A 19,969-nucleotide genomic window follows, 5' to 3' on the forward strand; every position below is an offset into this window, starting at 1 on the left:
GCGGCGCTGCCCCTGCAGGCGAGGACGGCACAGAGCGGCAGCTGCGGGCGCTGCTCTCCGCCGCAGCCCGGAGCCCTTTGTCTCACCGCGGCCGGGAGCACAAAGGCGCTGCCGAACCCGACCCGGGCTCTGGAGGGCGTGCGGTCCCCGCGGCCCGGCCCGGCTCTGGGACCCGGCCAAAGGCAGCACCTGCAACGTCTCCTCGCACCCTTCCCGCGTGCTCGTGCAGAAATACCGATGTGCTGATGGTACAGCCGGAGGGCTGGGAGAAGGGGAGAGGGAGGCTGTTTGCCATGGTAACGGTCCGACAGCGAGCCGGGAGCTGCAGCGTGTTCGGGAAGCAATGCTCAGCCCCTCCTGTTCCCAGCCCCGGGGTGATGCGTTTGTCACAGGTGCTGCCACCACCCCGTACATCGCAAATTATCTCATTACTCCCCACCAACTAATTCATTTAAAGGACTACAGCAAGCAGCACATCAATCCAGAAAGTACAGTGAAGGTGAGAGGCAGAGCTCTAGCTCCATACGTAGCACATACCAGGAGCAGTGTTCTAAAAGTACCAGGCATAGGGCAGTATGGAGCACTCTGAGGACTGCAGAGGCTGAGCTGAGCAACGCTGCTCCCATTGCACACAGTGAGCGCTGGGCCAAAAGCACCCGGGGCTGCACTGAGACAGGGATGGAGGTGGTGGTTCCTGCAGTTCCTGCTTGGCTTGCTGCAGGAGGTGGGAGAGACAGCAAAGGGGAGAACTTAAGGTGCATAGAGAAGTGCTCAGCCAGGCCCTGTCTCACTCCCTTAGTAACAGTGCTATTAAACCCCACGCTAATCCAGTAGGCTCTGCTCCTCTGTTCACTTTTGAAAGTAGAAAAAGTGAGACAGTACTAATCCTGGGAAATCCTTCCCTGTGAACCAAGAAAGAATTCTGAGTTTAACAAGTAAACATACTTACCTTCACATGCATGGGCTAACAGAGCTCCAAGCCAGTGGTTGTGTACGTTAGGGCCAATTCTTCTCTGTCCTGAAAAACATGAAACTCCTATCATCTTCCCTGCAATAAGCCAGTGCTACAAGCAAGCAGCGCCCTCAGAGCAGAAGGCAACAGTGCAGCAATGTTAAGGCTCAGAGCTTTGATACCACTCACCCCTTTGCCCCCAGCTCCTGATTTTCAAATGCTCAGAAGACAACAGGTAATAAATCTGGGTATTTTACACTTTTTCATTTCCTCTTACCTCACATTTAATGAGATTTCTCCCTTAACAAAGGTACTATTGAAACTGACTCTTAAACAAGGCCAGACAGGGGCTGGAGCACTCTGGGGATGGGCAGGGGAGGAGGGCTGTAAAAGACTGGGGAGGAAAAGGGACCTCAGGAAACAAGCAGCCTGGCTTTAGTTCAAGATTTGAGGGAAGGTTTAAAAGGGATCTTATTTTATCTCAAGCACATACCCAGCCTGGAAATCATCTCCTCCTTGGCATTACACGGGGCTGAGCCTGGTCTTACAGAGCCCCAAGCACTAGAGATTTACTGCTGCAGTGCCCTCAGCTCCTTCAGCACAGGTGAAATTTATACTGCTAAGAGGGACACCAGCTGAATGCCCTTGCAAACATCAGCAGGGGATAAACAGTGGGACTGCCATTAGCATAGTTCAATCACTATTAATTTGCAGTGGATCCCCCCTGAGCTCAGGAAGGAGAGAGGCTGTGCAGCATAGAGGTGTGGGCTGGTAGCATAAGGATGCTACTGGGAGGGAAGGGGGGTAATGGTTTGGTCCTGTGCTGTGTACAGGGGAGAGATATTGCTCATTCCAAACCTGAACCACCCTTGAACACAAACCAGCAGCTTTAACTGAGAACTCCTGAACTTGCACTGTAGCTCTGAACTTGGAGAAGCCAAAACATTCTGCAAAACCTCCAGCTCTGCGAGACTTTCCAAGCCCTCAATGCCTTATGTTTTAGTAGCTGTTGAATTTCAGAAGTTCAGTATTGCAACTGAGGGCGATTAACGAGCAAGGGGAGGGAGGGGATCAAAGCTCCCACTCTTGTGAGCACTCTCAGAGGAAGTTTCAGGTGGAAGTGATGCTTCTCAAGAGGGCTGTGATCACACTGCTCTGTTGGATGCTGCAGTGATGGCTCAGCTCTGCTTGCACTCCCCACTCTCCTTTTGTTCCTGTTGCCATTCTATGGGTACAACTCCTTTTGTTTCTCACAATATTAAAAAGATATAATTAATTAATTGAGATATTTGAGTCTGCTTTCCTACCCTTCATAGAGAAAGGGGCTGGCTGTTGTGCTCTGTCCCATCCCCATTCTGGGTGCTTGTGCCATGGGAGTGATACTTAGCACTGGGAACCAGAGAGCACCCAGTACCTGAAGACACTGCTCCGTAGGGCAGGGAAAAGTCAGCAAACTGAAATGCCAGTGCACCCGAAGGGGAAGAGCAAAGGACAAACACAACTGTGGGAAGGAGCTCTGGTGGCAGAGGCCATCAGCGCAAGTGCAGCGCGGTGCCGACATCTGCTTGCTGTGACGCCGAGCTCGAGCCTGCAGGGCCTGGAAAAATGCAGCACTGTTTTAGTAACTCCAGGCAGTTGGCAGTTTCACTTTAAATTGCAGCGTTAATCAGAAACACATTGTCCATATTGTCAACACTTCGTTTAACCACTTCTATAAATTCGGTATTAGCGTTAAAAAGATTCTGATTTGACGGATGAAATAGTCATCCTCCTGCAAGCCAAACCCAATAAAAGAGCGCTAATAACTTAAGGAAATGAGGCAGAAGATACTTGACAGAGGCACAAATGGGTGAGATTTCCCTTCTTTCGTATCCGCTTATGAAGGAGCTGGCGGAGTCAGAACCGTGCGTGGCAGAGCGCTGCTGGGCCCAGCTTTGGGCACCAACATGGCACTGGGGATGGGATGGTGTCAGAACATCCTCTGTGTGTTTTCCTGGTGAGGGTGGCGCATGCTGTCACTGGACCTGCAGCTTTCAGGTCTTCTGGCTGTGTGCCCCATGCACATCCCCAAGTGGGGTGAGCTCGCGGTGCGTCGACCCACATCTCCTCCACCTCCCCCTATCAGTGCAGCCTTCTAAAAACACTTCTTTTTTTTTTCCTTTTTTTGTGAGCCAGGCCCCAGATTCCAAATCTAATTGCATGAAACGAGAGGCTTTCAGCACTTCTCATCCTACACAAATAGTTTCCATTTTGATTCCCAATCTTCTTGACAAAGTATTTGAAAGTTGTTATTTTTACTGCAATATGAGTATTAGAAAAAATAGCTCCAGTCAGTGAACTTGGAAGTCATGGAATAATAATCCAACAACACAAGCCTTCTTGGAAAACTCTTCTGAGAATAACAGTGCCCTTGGGCATGTCTAGAGCCTTGTTTATTAAAACAATATAATTTAAGAATTAATGCATTTATAAAGCAGGACTTATTACATAAGAATATTGTGCTTCTTTCATCGTTACAAAGGATCTAGTTTCTAAATGAATGTAACCCATTTTAGAGGTTTTTCTCTTAATCTTATTTGGATTTAGGTAGCTGTTTTTGAGAAAAATATGGAAGATGGGAGAAAAAAAAGGAAACCTTTCCACAAATACTCATGTCAGCCAAACTCTTCACGGGTTCTGCTTCTAAAACTGAAGAATGCAAGAAGAGATCAGAATTAGGGGAAATAAATCACATTCCCAGAAAGCTCTCTATTTGTATTGGAACAGAGTGTGTCCGAGGGAGCAGGGAGATACTGGGGGACTGAGAGTGTTGGGAAGCACTGAAAGCATATCAAGGTTCCAGTTCTGCAAACAGTTATGCAAGTGGCTAATGGATGTACTGGCTGTGCTGCCCGGTCAGTGGTGGTCTGCACGCACCAAGGGCTGAGCACACACTGGCACAGGGACATGGCTGGGTATGGGGACACTGCTGGGTGCCGTGCTGATGCCAGTGCTGATGCTGATGCTTATATCGATGCCAGTGCAATGCCAGCTCCCCAACCCTGGGCTCAGCTTCCTGAAGACCAGGTCCATGCTTCTCAGTGGCTCTTGGCAGGTGGCAGTGGTAGCTACTCCTCCATGGGCATAACCCTGCACTGCCCTACCCATCCACCAGCAACCCGTGGTGGGCACGAAGAGGGGCTCATCTCAAAGTCACTTTTGGTTGGGAAAAGTCTGAGTTTCATAAGCCTTTTCAGTGTGAATTTTTTGCAACTTTTCAAAGTGATATCACTTTGAGGTTTTCCACTGCTTCAGAATTTCTTCCAATTAATGGGAAAAACATTAATGTCCATTTAGGAAAATAACTTTTCCACTACTGACAAACTTCTCCAGCTATGCCTTATGCAGCAGAAGTCGTTCCAGGGGCACTTTGCCCCAAACACCCAGCTATCTTATTTATGCTAATTTTGCTTTTAATAATCCTGGTTGTTTTTCAGTCTCCAGTACCTTCCATCAGGCTCTGGGACAGTTAGCAGACATATAAATAGGGTGTGCTTTAATAGGACTGTAAATGAAATTTATGGTTGCTGTAATTGAAAGCGTTCAGGTCAGGGGATTGTTTCTCAAGCACTTGTGTCTGTTCTTATTTGGAGATTTCACCATTTTGGAAAATTCCTCCCCTTTCAGTTTTTGGGGTCTGGGAATTTCTGTGATCAGCATTGAGAAACTGAGCAGTGTTCTGGCACCCTGCACCTGCTCCTCTTTCATGTGCTGCTGTTCTGCACCCTCAGTTCACTAAACCATCCCTTTCCACAGGACAGAATTCAGCGTATGAGCTGTGTTGTCCCCAGGCCATATATCCCAGGGCTGATATTACAAGCTAGGTTTCTACCTCAAAAATTCCCTTTCTTCCCTCCCTTATATATCTGCATCATGTATAATCCAGAATTATCCTTTAATACAACCGGACAAAGCACCTGGGTGAAAACGTGTGAACAACCAAAAAAAAATGGGGGAATTGCACAGACAGCAGCCTTGAGAGCAAGTGGGAGCAGTCAGAGCCCTCATGGTCCTGTGAGCACCTGAGTGTGGGCATGGGAGAACTAACTGGGGGTGGCTTGGGGGGGAGCATAGACTTTTGCCCATGCACACAGTCCTAAGAGGGGGAGATTGTGGTTGGATGTGAGGAAGCAATTCCTCACTCAGAGGGCTGTGACGCCCTGGCAGTGCTGCCCAGAGCTGTGGTGCCCCATCCCTGGAGGTGCCCGAGGCCATGGATGGGCAGCCTGAGCTGGGGGCAGCCAGCACACGGCAGGGCTGGGGGATCTATAAGGCCCCCTCCAACCTCAGCCATTCTGTGATTCCATAATTCTATGATTGTGCCTCATTAAATATTTAATATTTGCTAAAGACTCTGAATTTCAGACAATTTTAAGGCACAACTTCCTCAATTCCAAATATTTTCTTAAGGATCATTTTCAGCACGAGTTCCATCCAGGTTTCAAGCTGGTTTTAATTTCCAAGTTACAAGCTCCGCTGTTATCTTTACCATTCAATACGGCCATTCGTTACCAGGATGGCAGTGTGGTGACTCCATCACTGAGAGTCACCAGCCCTGAGCTGTGCGTGGATACAGGGGATGTGATGCCCACCGTCATCAGTGCTGTGGGGCTGTGGCCAGGTGAGCTGTGGGGATTTGTCAGCGACAGAGTGATAACAGCAGCAATAGTGCACAGCCACCAGGGCTGATGTGTATCTGGCACGGGGCTGAGCGAAGCCCCGGTCGCTGGGAAGCTTTGAGCTTCGGAGCCTCAGAGCCTGAAGGAAATAAAGCCCTTGGTAAAATAAGCGGATCAGATAAGCTGGGAGAAAAATGGAATCGTGCAAAGTAAAAATACCTAATCTAGCTGTTTTTCACCGCATACAAAAAGCAAGAGCTGATCCTAAAAGATACCCGCTGGGTGCATGCTCGCCGGCTCACAGCTCTCTATCTTACTTTTAAGAACATGGAGATCTGAGCTGGGGCCAACGCATCGCACTGTGTGCTGCTCCTAACCAGCACTCGAAGACCTGGAAGCATTTAAGCCCAGGAAACACTAACATTGTATTTTGTGACATTTTAGAGACAATGATCAGTTGGTCCAAATGAATAAATACTGTTCTAGAGCATTGGGTGTGCAGGGAGCTGCTGGAATGCACTGCCTCACAATGGGCAGTGCTGCACTCCAGTGGTCCCCAGCTCAACCGAAGAAAAGAATTGGGTTCACATCACCCTCCCTTAAAAAATAGACTGGCACATTTTTGCTTTATCAAATCCCATTTGCAAAAGACAAAGGCTAAATAATCTGAAAAGGTTATTTTGAAGCAGGGTCACCCTCGCTGCCATAGGTCTAATAAAACAAAACTATAGCCAAATTAGAAACATATTTCATCTAATAGGGGAAAATATAATTGGTGAATCTGTCTGGTGTTTGACCTACAGTATTTATGCTAAATGAAAGTTTAAATATATCACAACGCAGCCTGAGCAAGAAAAGCTGTATTCACTATATCTTCTGTGGTTTGATCCCTTTCCCTTAACCCTTAGCTTCTCACGAAAGCCAACATCAGCATTGCACAGATGCTATGAAGCAAGAGCGATGGCCAAGATCTGCAGAAGTGATGAGTGATTCTGGGTAAGTGCCCGAGGAACCTGGGGAGGGCTGAGGAAGTGCTGTCAGACCTCAGGGCAGACAGAGGACAGTGTGCTCTGCTGCTCCCAACGCTGCAGGGTGGGGTTGGGGTATGGGCACTAAACCCCACTCCTGGCACTGTCCTTGTGGGCACAGGGTGATGCGGGTATGACCTGGATGCAATGAAGATATGAATCCTGTCAGAGCTCCCAGCCCCTCCTCAGCCCCAGTAATTTATGCTCTCCATAAAAGCAAGAGGATCCCCGAGCAAAAGTGATGGATGAAGGAGATTATTAACAAGGATATCATTTTAAGAGAGTCTGTCTATGGGTTCCTCGCAGTTACATAACATTTCATAAATTCCATAACAGATTGCTCCCTGCTCATTAACCTGGCAGCCTCCGGCCCCACTGTGGGGTGCCCATGCCTTGAGTTCTGGGGGGCAGAGCAGGGCCGTGCCAGGTACCCAATCACTGCCATGGCACACGCGTTGCTAAGCCCCACAGCTGGGGAAGGCACCAGAACTATGCTCATCCACCCTTACCACAGAGGGAAGGATTTCTGGTATGGTTTTTGGCACTGCAGTGGAAGCAAGCACAGTTTATCCAGGTCTAGACATCAGCTGCACAAACAGTGCTCAGTGTCAGCACAGCAGGTCTGCGCCCTGTGTCTGCAGTGGGCGGGGAGGCCAGGCTCAGCCCCATGCACCTGGCTGTGCCCCATCGCACAGCACCCAGCAGTTACAGGCACCCAGCTTGCACAGGGCCGTGCTCACAGCACCTCTGCCCTTTGCTGCAGTGCTGCTGCCCCACGAGTCAGATTTTCCCCTGTGCCAGGATGTGTGGGTGCAGCGCCGGGCAGAGCAGAGGAAGCCTTGGCAGGGCTGCTTGGTGCTCCCTCTGACAAGGGACACGTGCCAGTCCCCTGTGTTCCCCAGTACTCATGTGTCTCAGCAAAAAGCGTGCACGCTCAGCCAAAGTTATGCAGCTATGATTCATCCCTTGCAGGAGTTTGGGCTGAAAGCAAAGATCCCAACAACCAAGCGATCCTTTAACCTCCAAACAGGAGGCAAGAGGGATGCACAGAGCCTTCTGCTGATGCACTCAGGGCAGTCGTCATGCACAGGCAGGACAGGCTCTGCCCAACCAGGCATGACTTTCCTTTCTGGAGATGCATAAAAATCCCACAGAGAGCGGCAGAGCCATGACAAGGAGCTGAGGAGATGGACTTAGAATGGGGAGCTTTTTTCCTTTTCTTTTTCTTCTTTTTTTTTTCTTTTTTCTTTTTTTTTTTCTTAAAGCTTCACGTGGAAGAGAAAGAGGCTAATTAAATTCTTTTGCTGAACGTATTTAGCAAGTCTTTCAGAGAACCGATTGCATTTGGCTGCTGTCCAGCAGCGGGGAGATGGGATTGTGCTGGGTGAAGAGTGGGAGCAGAGCCCGGATGCAGGAGGAAGCACAGTTACTGGCTGACAGGCTCTGGCCTGTCTCAGATGTGCAGGAGAAGTGATAAAGGTGGCCAAGGTGTTCTGAATTCCTAGAGCATGGGGAATCCACTTTAAAGTAGATCCTTGCTCTGCCACATCCTCCAGTGCTTAATTCCCAGTGCGTCCACACACTGTCTCCACTAATAGCTTCGTTAGTGTTTAGGCAGCACCAACCATTCCATGCATCCAAAAATAAACTGCTTGTTGCATCAGCAGCCCCAAGGTCCCTCTCAGAGCTGCACTGATGTTGAAATATACCCAGATTTCCAGCCTCATTCATGTCCAGCAAGCATCAAATGCCTCTGAGCACGGGTGCTCATCTGAGCTGAACTTCAGGCTCCTAGCCAGCCCTGCCTGTCCCAGTGCCACAGGTGAGATGTGGGGGGATGCATGATCACGGGCACTGTTCCTGCTGGAGCTCAGCTGCACAAACACTCCAGGCTCTTGGGGGCACACTACCAGCCTAATGAGCTGCTGCAATGCGTGGGGCTGGGGACAAGGCAGCGCGGTGATGGGCTCCCTGCAGCCAGTGGTGAGCCCCTGTCCCACACAGCACCAAAGCTGTCCCTGCACCAAGCCAGCCACCTGGTGAGACGTCAGCCCCTGCAGGGTGCCACATTTACATCTCCTCACCTATTTCCGGGGCAAACTGCCTGATTTTATGATGCCTGACCGGCTCCCTCGGGGATATCATTAGTGGGCAGTTAGTGAACCACAACACCAGGTTCTGCTTTTCCCACAAGGTTCCTGTGAGAAAACCCTCCTCCCTCCCTCCATCAGGGTTATCTTATCTCCCAGCGCTGCCAAACCCAGTCCTTTAACCCCTGCGTGCCAGAGAACCCTGGGGCCAGATCATACTGCACTGAGCATCCACTCACCAGCACAGCCCCCATCCCCATTCCCACCCCTGTCCCCATCCACAGCCACCTTTCCCCACTGCTCAGGCAGCTCCTCAGCTCTCCTGGGCAGCCTCTCCCTCTGATTTCAGCTCTTTGGCATAAGCCATTATTGTGGAAAAAGCGTCTGTCCATGAGTTTAAAATAGAGACGCTGAACACGCACTCTCTGCCTTAACATCCACACAGGCCTGAGGGTTTGCAGCCTCACAGGCACCGTGGCTGCAGACACCCTGCATGCTGAGCATGGCCCTGGGGCTCACACTCCATCACTGGTGCAAGGCATTGCGCTGGGAAAGCCTTAACAGAGAGACAGCTTCATCCCGAGCAGATGGTTCAAATTTGTTGCTAACCCGTATTTATTTAGACTGATAATAACAGGCAGCCCTCCAATCGTGCCGGGAGTTTTTACAATAAACTCCAGCTCACAGTATCAAAAGCAAATCAATTAGCGGGCGCTGTCGGGCCCCACCCCGGGCAGCAGTGCCCGCAGCCTCGTGCAGCGCTGAGCCCTGGTTCCTTCACAGCTCCTTTTAATTTGCTTCAGGGAGAGCTCCAGTGATGCTCACTAAGGGGAGGATTGATTTAGACATGCAGTTTTCTCCACAGACTTCGCAAATGGTTGTAACAAGGTCACAGAGAAAAACAATTTTATCCTCTGATTACTGTAACATGATATGAGCTTGGAACTGCATTTGCCTATTTATTTAGGCGTTGCTTGGCTGGTCCCTGAAGGAAAAGTTCCTGGTGCAGGAACAGGACTGTTCCCACCACCTCCAGCCCCACGCTCAGGTGCTTTGGTGGAGCCCAGGGACATTCCCCATGTCCTTTCCATTGGCCCAAAAGGCAAACCTGAAGAGTGAAACAAGGAAAGAACGTAGCACATCGGCTATTCTTGATCAAGCTGAACTGATACAGAAAGAAATGGATACAGCAGTTGTACACACCTCACTGTGTGAGGATACTCATCCGCAGTCAAATACTGCAAATATGCAGCGGATTGTCAAAATAATGGGAATGTAACAAAGTCACAACATTAAGCCGTATGATTGCAATCAACTCTAATTCCAGCACAGCCACGCTTAAAGAAGATTGTTTTGTCACCAGGCTTTCATGGCCCGATGGCTTTGTAGCACAAGGTTGTTTGGATCGAGTCATTTCTGATGAACATTCATCACAGTGAGGAAATGTCACATTCATTTTATGCTGCGAAAGTTCATAAACTTTCTCAGATACCGCGAGGACTTCCCAGCGGGTGACCTGTTGCCTCGCAGTGATTTACGCCCCGTGGATGGGCTGAGCACACGGTCAGCACTGAGAGCTGCCAGCCGAGCACTAGGAGCAGGGAGCCCTCGGTGCACCACGGCCATGGGGATGCCCCAGGTCCCCTCCACCCCCCTTCTCCAAGGGTTAACGCTCCCGCGCAGCGAGCGGTGGGGGTTCTGCTGACTTTCTGCTCTTACATCATGGCTGTGCTATGAGGCCTGGCAGGGGTCCGCGCTCCGGCGCTGTAGCTCGAGGCCCCGAGCGCTGTGTAATCTTTGGCAGGCAGGGAAGGAGCCTCACACGGGGCCAATGGGGCGTGGGGATGGGGCAGGGGCAGCGCACGCCCTTCCCTCGCTGGAGCTGCAGGGGATCACCCAGAGCTCAGTGTTGGGGTCTCATAGCTCAGGGAAGAATGTGCCAAAAATCCCCCTACAGCTCCTCCAAGTCCTTAACCAGGCTTGGTTCAGTGCTGCACAGCTCTGCATGGCATAGCATGGCACAGTGCAACACGGTATGGCATGGCTCCATGTGGCTCAGCACAGCAAGGCATGGCACAGCACAGCGTGGTGGCTTGGCTCGATACAGCCTGGCTTGGCACAGCAAGGTCACTCCCTAGGATGCCCTTGGTCCATCGGGGCATGCATCGTATCAGGGCCATTTCGAAAGCAACACACATGCCTCCACAGGTCCAGACTATGGGAATGAGCTCACAGAGCAAAACCAGGCAGCTGGAATCAGCTACTCCCTAGAATCATCCATTACCCCATGACAGGAGGGGAAGTCGGGGACATGCTGCTCAGGGGAGGATGAGGCCAGAACCAGAGGGCGGTGCTGAAGGTGAGGCTGCGAGCCGGGAGGCAGCAATTGCATTTCCAGATGCAGACGCCCTGGGGGCTGCACACCCCTTCCTGCTTTGCTTGCAGGCACCAGGAGCCACAGGAGCTGCATTCTGGGGAGGGAAGGGTGGGCACTGATGGTCACCAGGGCAAGGATTGCTCCTGAGCACCACTGGGGCGTAGGAGGAGAATGAACACCTTATGGGTAATGTTACAGAGGAGATCCAGCTGGGATAAGTTGCAAATGCACCAACAGAAACAGAAGTGGAACTGGAAGAATTAGGAAAATGCGGAACGTGACCAAGAGAAACATAGCTGGGACCAGTGCAGCTGACATGGTTGAGATGTAAGGGAGGAAATATCAAAATCTGGATGAGGTTACAAGGGAAGAAGCAAAAGAGATCTGGGATGAGTCTGCAGTGAAGGATGAAAGCAAAGATTGTTTCCAGCGGCGGTATCACTTCAGGCCATGGAAATGCAGCTGCTCTGTCAGTGACTGCAGCAAAGCTGGGGACCGAGCACCCGTCTGGGGTCCTCCAGAGCACCAAGAGCACTTGGAGACATCCAAGATCCACCATGCACCATGCCATCTCCTCTGGGCACAGGTAGAGGGGCAGGAACAGTGCCACATGCATCCTCCGCTGCAGCATAAAGATCTGAACCTGAGCATAAGTGAAGCAGTGCTCGTTTTTATTTCTCCTGGCAGAAGGTTTTGTCAGATACCCGAGGGAAGCAATAGAAACTTTTGTTGTGTGTTCTAGCTGTGTGAAAAACAAAACAAAAGCACAAATAAAAACACAGACTAGGTATTTGTAAAATATATCTTAGGGTGCAAACTCATGAGGTGACCCAAGAGTCCTTTAGCACCTCTGGGTCTAGAAAGCAGTGAGATCTGTCACAGGTTCACCTATTATTTAGCAAAACAACATTAATTGGAACATGGGAAAATCATCAGCAGCAATGTCTTTTCAAAAGTTACATGTAATAAAACCAGTCCACAGAAAAAATAAGGAGGAGTGTGCATGGGACTAATATTAAATTACCTTGGTTTTACCATATCATAACCAAAGGGAACACGGTGACATCTGGACAAGCTATCAGCAGTATCAGCCCACATGTCGCAGCTGAGGTCAGCACAGCCATCAGAGCCACAGCCAGACTTCCCTGGGCTGGGGGTTGCATTTCCCAGCACCGGGCCCAGACCTCCACAGGAGGAATGGCCACTTCTGTCCCAAAGCACAAGGAGAAGAGGAGGAGCAGGCCACCAAGCTGGAAATAATCCCTAACTAGTTCCTTCTCCTCGAAAAGTAGGTTACTTCCCCATGGCTAACATCACTGTCACCTTATATGTGCCTTAGAAATCCACGGGCTTGATGGATGTAGAGTAAAACTGAAATGAAATGCTGGGTGATAATGGCCTCGCGTGCTGCTCCCCCAGCCCTGCACTGTGCTGCTGGTTCCATGCAGCCTGCAGAGATAGCAGCTCTGCACTGCCCTGCAGCATCCTTGGGGCCATAGCAGCACCAGCGCTGCTGGCATGGGAGGGACGTGGGAGAAGGAGGAAAGGAGTGAGGAGGATGGGGTGCAGTCCATGCTGATGGAAATAAACACATTCCCCCACAGCTGCACAGAAAAATAGCCTCTTCCCACTTTCTGCACTCAGGAAGATGGAGAGGTCGGTGTGGTGATGGTGCAATCTCACAGCCAACTCCTCACATCCAGAGCAGCTCGAGGTGCCCCATCCACTTACGTCCTCCAGCAGTAGCTGCAGATGTAACATTGGGAACATAAATAAAAGACAGCCAGAGAATGGGATTTCTTTGGAGGCTGTGAAGCAAAGCGCCTCACCACTAACTCATCAGTTCCTACCAACAAAATCTCCAGTTCGTTTGGCCACTGACCAGCATCACACTGCAAAGGTGATGGCAGTGCCTGGTGCAGCTCATCCTGCATTTGGAATTCTGCGTTGGTTTTTTGATATCCTCTAATTTCTCCATGCTGAGGCAAATTTGTCACACGCATGGGTCTGTTTGATTTCATTAAACAGAATATTTAAGCATAAAAATTGTTTAATCGCCTCGTGTCATTATGAGATGAATTTCATTTTGCATACATTTGCATATTTCATCAGAATTAAGGCTGCTAATATGCAAATGAGAGGCAGGTTGCAGCAGAGGTGTTTATTGTCATAGCTGGAGGCTGCTCCACGCGACGAGCTTTGCAAGGGGCAAGGGAGCAGGCTGGGCCTCACCGAAACGGCTCCGAATTCCTTCAAGTCTCTTTTCTGCTATTTTCTTTTCCCAGCAAGTCACTCTGCAAAAGCACTCTGGGTTGTTAACACGTACCTGCGCTCCCCCACCCCCATGCCTTGCCCACCACTTGGTGGATGAAGGGCACTTACACCCAATTTGTTTTAGAAGCGGGAGAAATGGCGTCTAAAATGCAAAGCCCATGATGAGTGATCAGCGACTTCGACTTGTGTAGAGTAATTAAAGCAAAATGAACTGGTGAGCAGCCATCGCCATCCATCCTGAGCAGGAGCGCTTTCTGCTGACTCCGCACGGAGCTCACAATGCAGACGCACAAAGTGAACCCTCAATAGGGGCTACAGACAATGGTTGAGCAGCACAAAGAAGAGAGCTTATGGGAATTATTATTATTTTTTTTTTCTTAAAGCTTTTGGAATTAACGTTTAAAGCACAATGAGCTTTTTCAGCACATATTAGTCAGACCAAAAGTTATAGCATCACTTTTCGAAAGAAAATTCTAGAGGCGTCTTCACTGCAAGGCTTGGAGATCAGTACTGCCCGTGTACAGAACATAGGTATCCCTAAACTTATATATTTATAAATGCTAGTTCTGAATGGCCACTCCACAAAGACTAATAAGGGAAGGTAACCTTGCACTCCACATAGCACAATTGCAAAGGAATGCAAATCCCAACGCTATTCTGAGCGTTTCTCTTTGCACAGAGGAAGGAGAATTGGTCCACCTTAAGTCCTTCTGAAAGGCTGAGGCTCAAAGGTATGTATTTGTTTAAAAAAAAATTAGTAGTGATTGCAGAGAAAAGAGAAACCTGAGAGCTTATTCTTGAGCAGTCAGACAGGGTCACCAAAACCAGACTAAATAGTCTGACTGCAGGGCAAAGCGCTGGGGCTGTCTGAAAAATGATCCTCTGGATGGAGGGAATAACAAGAGAGAGGGAAAGGAGGGATGGGTGGGAACACAGAGCCACCAGAACTGTGGGCAGAGGGGAGCACTGCACCTGGCCCCACACGGATGGCTGTGCCCACACCTTACTGTTAACCTCAGCCTTTTTTCCAAACAGCTCCCATATGCTCTGTCTAGAAAGATAGTCCCCAAATGCTCTTGCTGCAGGAAAGGAGCTCCAGTGGGTAACAAGCAAAAACTTTCTTCTTCTCTAGGTGAAGATCTATACCATCCCCTCTTAACAAAACTGCACACTAGAATCTCTCAGAATGAGGAAATCTCTTTCAGAAAAAGCCTAGAGCACATTTAACTTCTTTTGCACTTTACTTTGACCTAGGGAAGTTACCTCAACCTTGTATGGCCTGGCAGCTGGCTTGTAAATTGTGTAGGACCTCCTCCTGTCCAGCTCTTTGCAGGTGAAGTGTATATAAGTATATATATATGTATAAGAAAGGGCACGGATCCCACAGGGCTGTGGGAGAGGCCTTCTGGGGAGAGATTTGAGCTTCTAAGTTCAGAGCATGGCTTAGGTTGGAGAAGAACTTAAAGATCATCCAACCCCCTGCTGCAGGCTGGGTGCCCCCCATCCGTTCAGGCTGCCCAGGGCCCCATGCATGCAGCATCCATCCATTGCATGCAGCAATCTTGAGAAATCAGGGCATCCCATGGAATCCCACTATGTCTGTGCCCCAGAGGTCACCTGTGGGGAGTGGGGTGCTCTCCATGAGGAACACGGGCAGCTTTGAAAGGCTCTGGTTCAGCAGATGACTGAGTAAACACATGGCACTCGCCAGATATTGGGCAAGCAAGAGGCAAGCGTTCAATTCTTTTAACTTATGACTGCATTTAATTACTGCTTTTTCCTCTCCTCATAAGCTGCATATGGGATTAATAATAACTCTGAATCAGATTTACTCTCTTATTCTTCAAAAAAAGAGCAGAGCAGTAAAAATGAGCAAAGGAAGCCCTTATGATGTGAGATAGCCGTGTTTAGGGTTAAGCTGCTCTCTCACACGGGCTTCCCCAGCACTGGGACCTCACAGTGGGGCTCTGCTGCTGCCCTCCTGAGCCCCAAAACCAACCACTAAGGCTGCACGAGGCATAGCAGCGATGCACACAGCCCATGAGCATTGCATGGCTCATCATCGTGGGCTCTTTATCTGGGCATGCCAGCGGACGCAGAGCTCAGGGACGCTTAAATAATGGGAAAATTTAATTCAAGAAACCCAAACGGTGTGCTCTGCCGTGTCTGACTGTTTACCTGCTAATGTTTGCCAACTGCTATCTCATTAGCTGTACAGGAAGTATAATTGATATTTCTGTGGAGAGATGACACTTGTGCCTCTGCTGAAACTGGAAGGCTTTCTCAGTGCTTCATATCACTTCTGTTTGCCGCTTCCCATAAGTGATACTGCCTCATTTTGGGAAGGAATCCAAGAAATAAGAGCTTACCAGAGAGGCCTCTTGGAAGTACGGGCAGCTTTATGTTAGCCTGGGAGCTCCCTTGGACACAAATCTTCCGCAGGAAAGAGCGGATTCTACGCTGTTTGCAAAAGGGCCACAAATGGGAAATAAAATGTTTGTGTAGCTCTTTAATGTGAAAAACATCCATTTTAAAGCTCGGATTCTGCATCTGGGCTCAGTGAGGCTGAGCAGGCAGCAGCACGAGGCCAACCTGGGGGAGACAGAAGCTGAGGTTGGGGGTGTCCAGCAGCCAGCAGCCCATGTGTCTGCACCCAGAGCTGGTCCTGCTCTGCCCTCCCTTCCCATAGACACTCCACGTCCCCACCAGCAGGCTGGGGTAGCCATGTAGGAAAGAAGCAGGATTCCCATCGGCAGAAGGAAGCAAGGGTCAGGAGAGAGTGCACTTGGAGGAGCCATTCTCAGCTGCTCCCAAGCTTTAATTCAGCTGGTATTTCTGTCTGCAGCAAGAGCTATCCCCGCCGGACACACTGCAAGCCTATAGGAAGGAAGAATTTCTGGTTTGTGGCTCTGTGTCCTTATGTCTTCCTCCTCTTTATTTTATTCTGAGCAAATATTGAGGTCTTCTAAATAGAGGAAGTCCACATGGGGCATTGCTGGGTGTTCGGGATGCTGTGAAAAATGGCTTTGCTGACACAGCCGCTTCCTCTCTTCTCCCTGCAGTGATAGCCTTCTGGCATCATTTCTTGCCACAAAGCGCCTTTCCCTCTCTTCTGAGACCTGCATACAGTTCACATCTAACAAGACATTCTTTCCCTGGGATAAAATCTCTTGAAATCTGATCCACGAACACATCTAAACAGTCGTGCTAACAGGTAACTCAGAGATATGGAAATGTAAATGATTCTCCAATCAATAAAGATAATTACAGTGAGAGATAGACTGACATGCAGTATCTCAAGGCTTTTTGCCTTGTCTACTGAGCTCCCCAGTGGCACCACAGACACTGGTGAATGTATTTCTGAGGCTGTGGCTGGGGAGAATTGTTTCCTGCAAAAGGAGCACAAGTGACACTGCCATGCTAACAATGCACGCTGCAGCTGGAGCCAAACTTCTCCAGCATTACTTTGCTCTCTTCCTACCTTTTAAAAGATGTCACTAATGTTGTCCTATTGGCACTGGGTTTCAGCAGACTGAACACAAACTGCTGTCAACTTCTGCACAACTTGGAAGGAGACAGAGGTTCATTTCATTTTTCCCCTCGGGTTGTTAACTGACAACAAACACCTTGTCTGCACACCTCTGGAAGGGCTGACAGGGCAGACCCCCACAACTGAGTACTGAGGATTTCCCAAGGATCTGGTACTTCCCAGTGTGGCCAGCAGATCTCCCTCCTGCTGCTAGCATGTGTGTACAACTGTGCAGAAAAGTCTCAGATGGGAACAGTGGAGAGTTACCAAACCCCAACAGCTCTGTTTGAATCATGAGTGTCTTGAGCTGTGCAGCCCCTCCTGCCCCTTCTGCCTGCACTCCCCACAAGCTCAGCAGCCTTCCAGCTCAACTCGTGCTTGTGATTCCTGGAATCCTTTGTGAAGAAAACTTCATCTTCTGTCCAGCATTTGGCTGGATGGTCTTCACGGGTTAGAGGAACTTTTAAACATTCTCAACAAAGTTCACGTTGATTGAACTAGTGAAATAATTCCTGGTGCAAGCTCTAAGAAGGACCTTTTAAACTTTCGTGCTTGAAGCTCTGCCCATTGCACAAGGCACGACAGACACTTGCAAGGTCATCTCCCTGTCTGCATTCAGCTCCTTTAAAAACACGTCTGACAGCTTTGATGCAACCCAAAACCCAGTGCCTATCTTCCTCTATGGCATTAGTTTAAATATATGTATGTATCTATAGATATACTTGGAGAGGAATGAAGCTGTGACTATGGTGGCTAAGGTCATGCCATTCAGGGTGGCTGAGGTCACACCATCTGACACATGTCAGATGAAAAGCTCAGGCAAGAATATTCAGCGACCGCTCCGCACAGTTTTTCATCCATGTGCAGAGGGAATAACGGCTCTCACCAGCGCTGGTCCAGGCCTCCCCGCCGGCAGGTCAGGGCAACGTGTGTTTCAAGTCATACATGGAATATCTATTCACCTTTAACAAATGCAGCACACATGAAAATGCCCAACTTTGCTCTCCCTTTCTTCCTGCTCACGGTTGGATATAAGGGAGGAAGAGAGGAGATTGCTTCTACCCATCCATGTTCTCCATATGGGATGAGGGGTGCTCCCGAGGCTCGCTTGCCACGAGCGCAGACCTTGCTGTACCGGGCTGGCTTCTGCTTCACGGGTGCTGGGGTCGGCCCTGGTGATGCGCCGGGTGCTGAGCAGCGTGATCCTGTCTTGCTCCCGGCTGCAGCACGTTCACTGCTCCGATGTGCTCATAGCACCACGATAGCAACTGATGGCACCGAGCCGCACCGCCGCGCGCACCAGGCTTGCACTATTTCTGACTGCAAAGTACAGATGGCTCCAGGGTGGCTTTTCTTGGCACCTCCCTGCGAAACCTAGAGAGGGCATCTGCTGAGCACAACTGCTCCGACAGAGCCGATTCCTCGCCCTCTCCCCCCGGGTGCTCCCATCTGGATAGCCCGCTGACCTCCCGCGCCGCGCTGCGCTGGGTTAAACTCGCTCGCTTTAGTTATGTACTTCCAACAGCTTCAGGCAACAAATGTATTTCATGCGCGGTCCTCCTGTACCTCTCCTTGATGTTCTAAAGCAATGAGAAAGAAGTGTTAAATTTGTTCTTGGCTACTTTTCCTTGCAACTCCCAAAGGCACCGGTTACAAACTGAATCAGTTATCAGCTAGTTAGGCTGGCAGTTCCCGAAGGTACCGCATGAATACTGATAGGGACCCATGCATTATTCAGTGCGAAGAGCAGAGGAAAATGAGCAACACGTCCAAAACAAGAACAGCAGTGGCAGTAAGGGAATAATTAGCGAGCTGTCACTTGTCCCTGTCAGTATTCCCTCCCTTAACACATGAGGGAAAATAATAAAAAAGGGTAAGATCATCTTGCAAGCTCTGCTCTTAAATATGCAGCTGGTAGGTTAAAATACAATGATAAAGGGGAGAGGATAGAGAGCTCTGATACAGTTTTCAAAAGATATGGCCTCCATTTCCATGGAGACTATATGGTTTTTATTTTTTTAATCCCACAGGCATCGGGTTATACAGTCAGCCCCTGCCTTAAATATCAGCCCATGTGCAACAGCATGAAGGGACGTGGCTCTAACACGGGGGCTTATCCCAGGGAAAATATTTAGGGTTTTTTTCCTCCCTTTCTACAAAACACAACTGAAGCCGAGTATGGTTCAGAGACACCAGGCGCACTGCAATTGGCTCTGCTGAGCAAGTCTGCAGCCCAGCACCCAATGCATCCCTCTGAGGATGGGAATGTCCAAGAGGATAGACCAGAAAACTTCCATCCAGTAGGTCTTGGGTTAAATTATTAATGAATTAATGAGCTTGTGAACTGATGAGAATGAAGCTCTTATGCTGGAATCTATTAAACAGTCTCTAGGGTTGCTCCTGAAGAATAAGAGAGCTGTGCTGCCTAGGGTTGGCAGTGCTGGGGGAGGTGGTGCCCACGCCCAGTGCAGCTGGGGCAAACTGACTGCAGAACCTCCACTGCAACAGCAGCAAAGTGCAGTGCCGTGCATTGCCAGTGCCACCTGCATTGTGTTCTGTCTGCACAGTGTGACATGCAGCGCTCACCAATGCTGTGCAGAGCTCCGGGCACTGGAGGTTGCTGCCCTGCAGATCCTTGGGCTCCTCCTGCCTCCGCTCCATCGCTGCATGCAGCAGCCCTGGAGATCTCTGGCACTGCTTCGCTCATTCCGTGTGGGGCGGGATTTGTGCGATGCAAAGAGAAACTGTATTCGTGGCAATGTTAGCAGCAACTTCCCTAAAATATCTGACACGGATCCCTCAGAGCAATCTGCCACATCGTGGTGAAGCCGTAGGATCGATCGGAGCAGGTCTCTCAGCACACAGCCCAATACAGAGCTGAAAATGTCAACATTCGGCATCTCACAAGGAAAACAACCACAGGGATCATCCACGAGGGAGTGTAATGTTTAGAAAAGCTATGAAAGAGCCGAGGTTATTCCTGAGATCTGCAGCATTTACGTCACTGAAGATCCGTTTCCCCGTTTCTCTGCCCTGATTCCCTGCAAGGAAGGAAAGAGGC

At 49.7% G+C, this 19,969-nt stretch overlaps 1 long non-coding RNA gene across 1 annotated transcript; it reads right to left on the reverse strand.

Moving 5' to 3' along the window:
- Window positions 1–6: 6 nt before the first annotated feature.
- LOC109370355 lies at window positions 7–2,191 on the reverse strand. The gene is made up of 3 exons (XR_002120429.2): window positions 1,446–2,191; window positions 950–1,018; window positions 7–715 (listed from the first exon to the last, which is right to left on the reverse strand). It is a non-coding gene; the product is annotated as an uncharacterized LOC109370355 (long non-coding RNA).
- Window positions 2,192–19,969: the final 17,778 nt, after the last annotated feature.

This window comes from Meleagris gallopavo, chromosome 17, assembly GCF_000146605.3.
Source record: "Meleagris gallopavo isolate NT-WF06-2002-E0010 breed Aviagen turkey brand Nicholas breeding stock chromosome 17, Turkey_5.1, whole genome shotgun sequence".
Taxonomy (NCBI): Eukaryota; Metazoa; Chordata; class Aves; order Galliformes; family Phasianidae; genus Meleagris; species Meleagris gallopavo.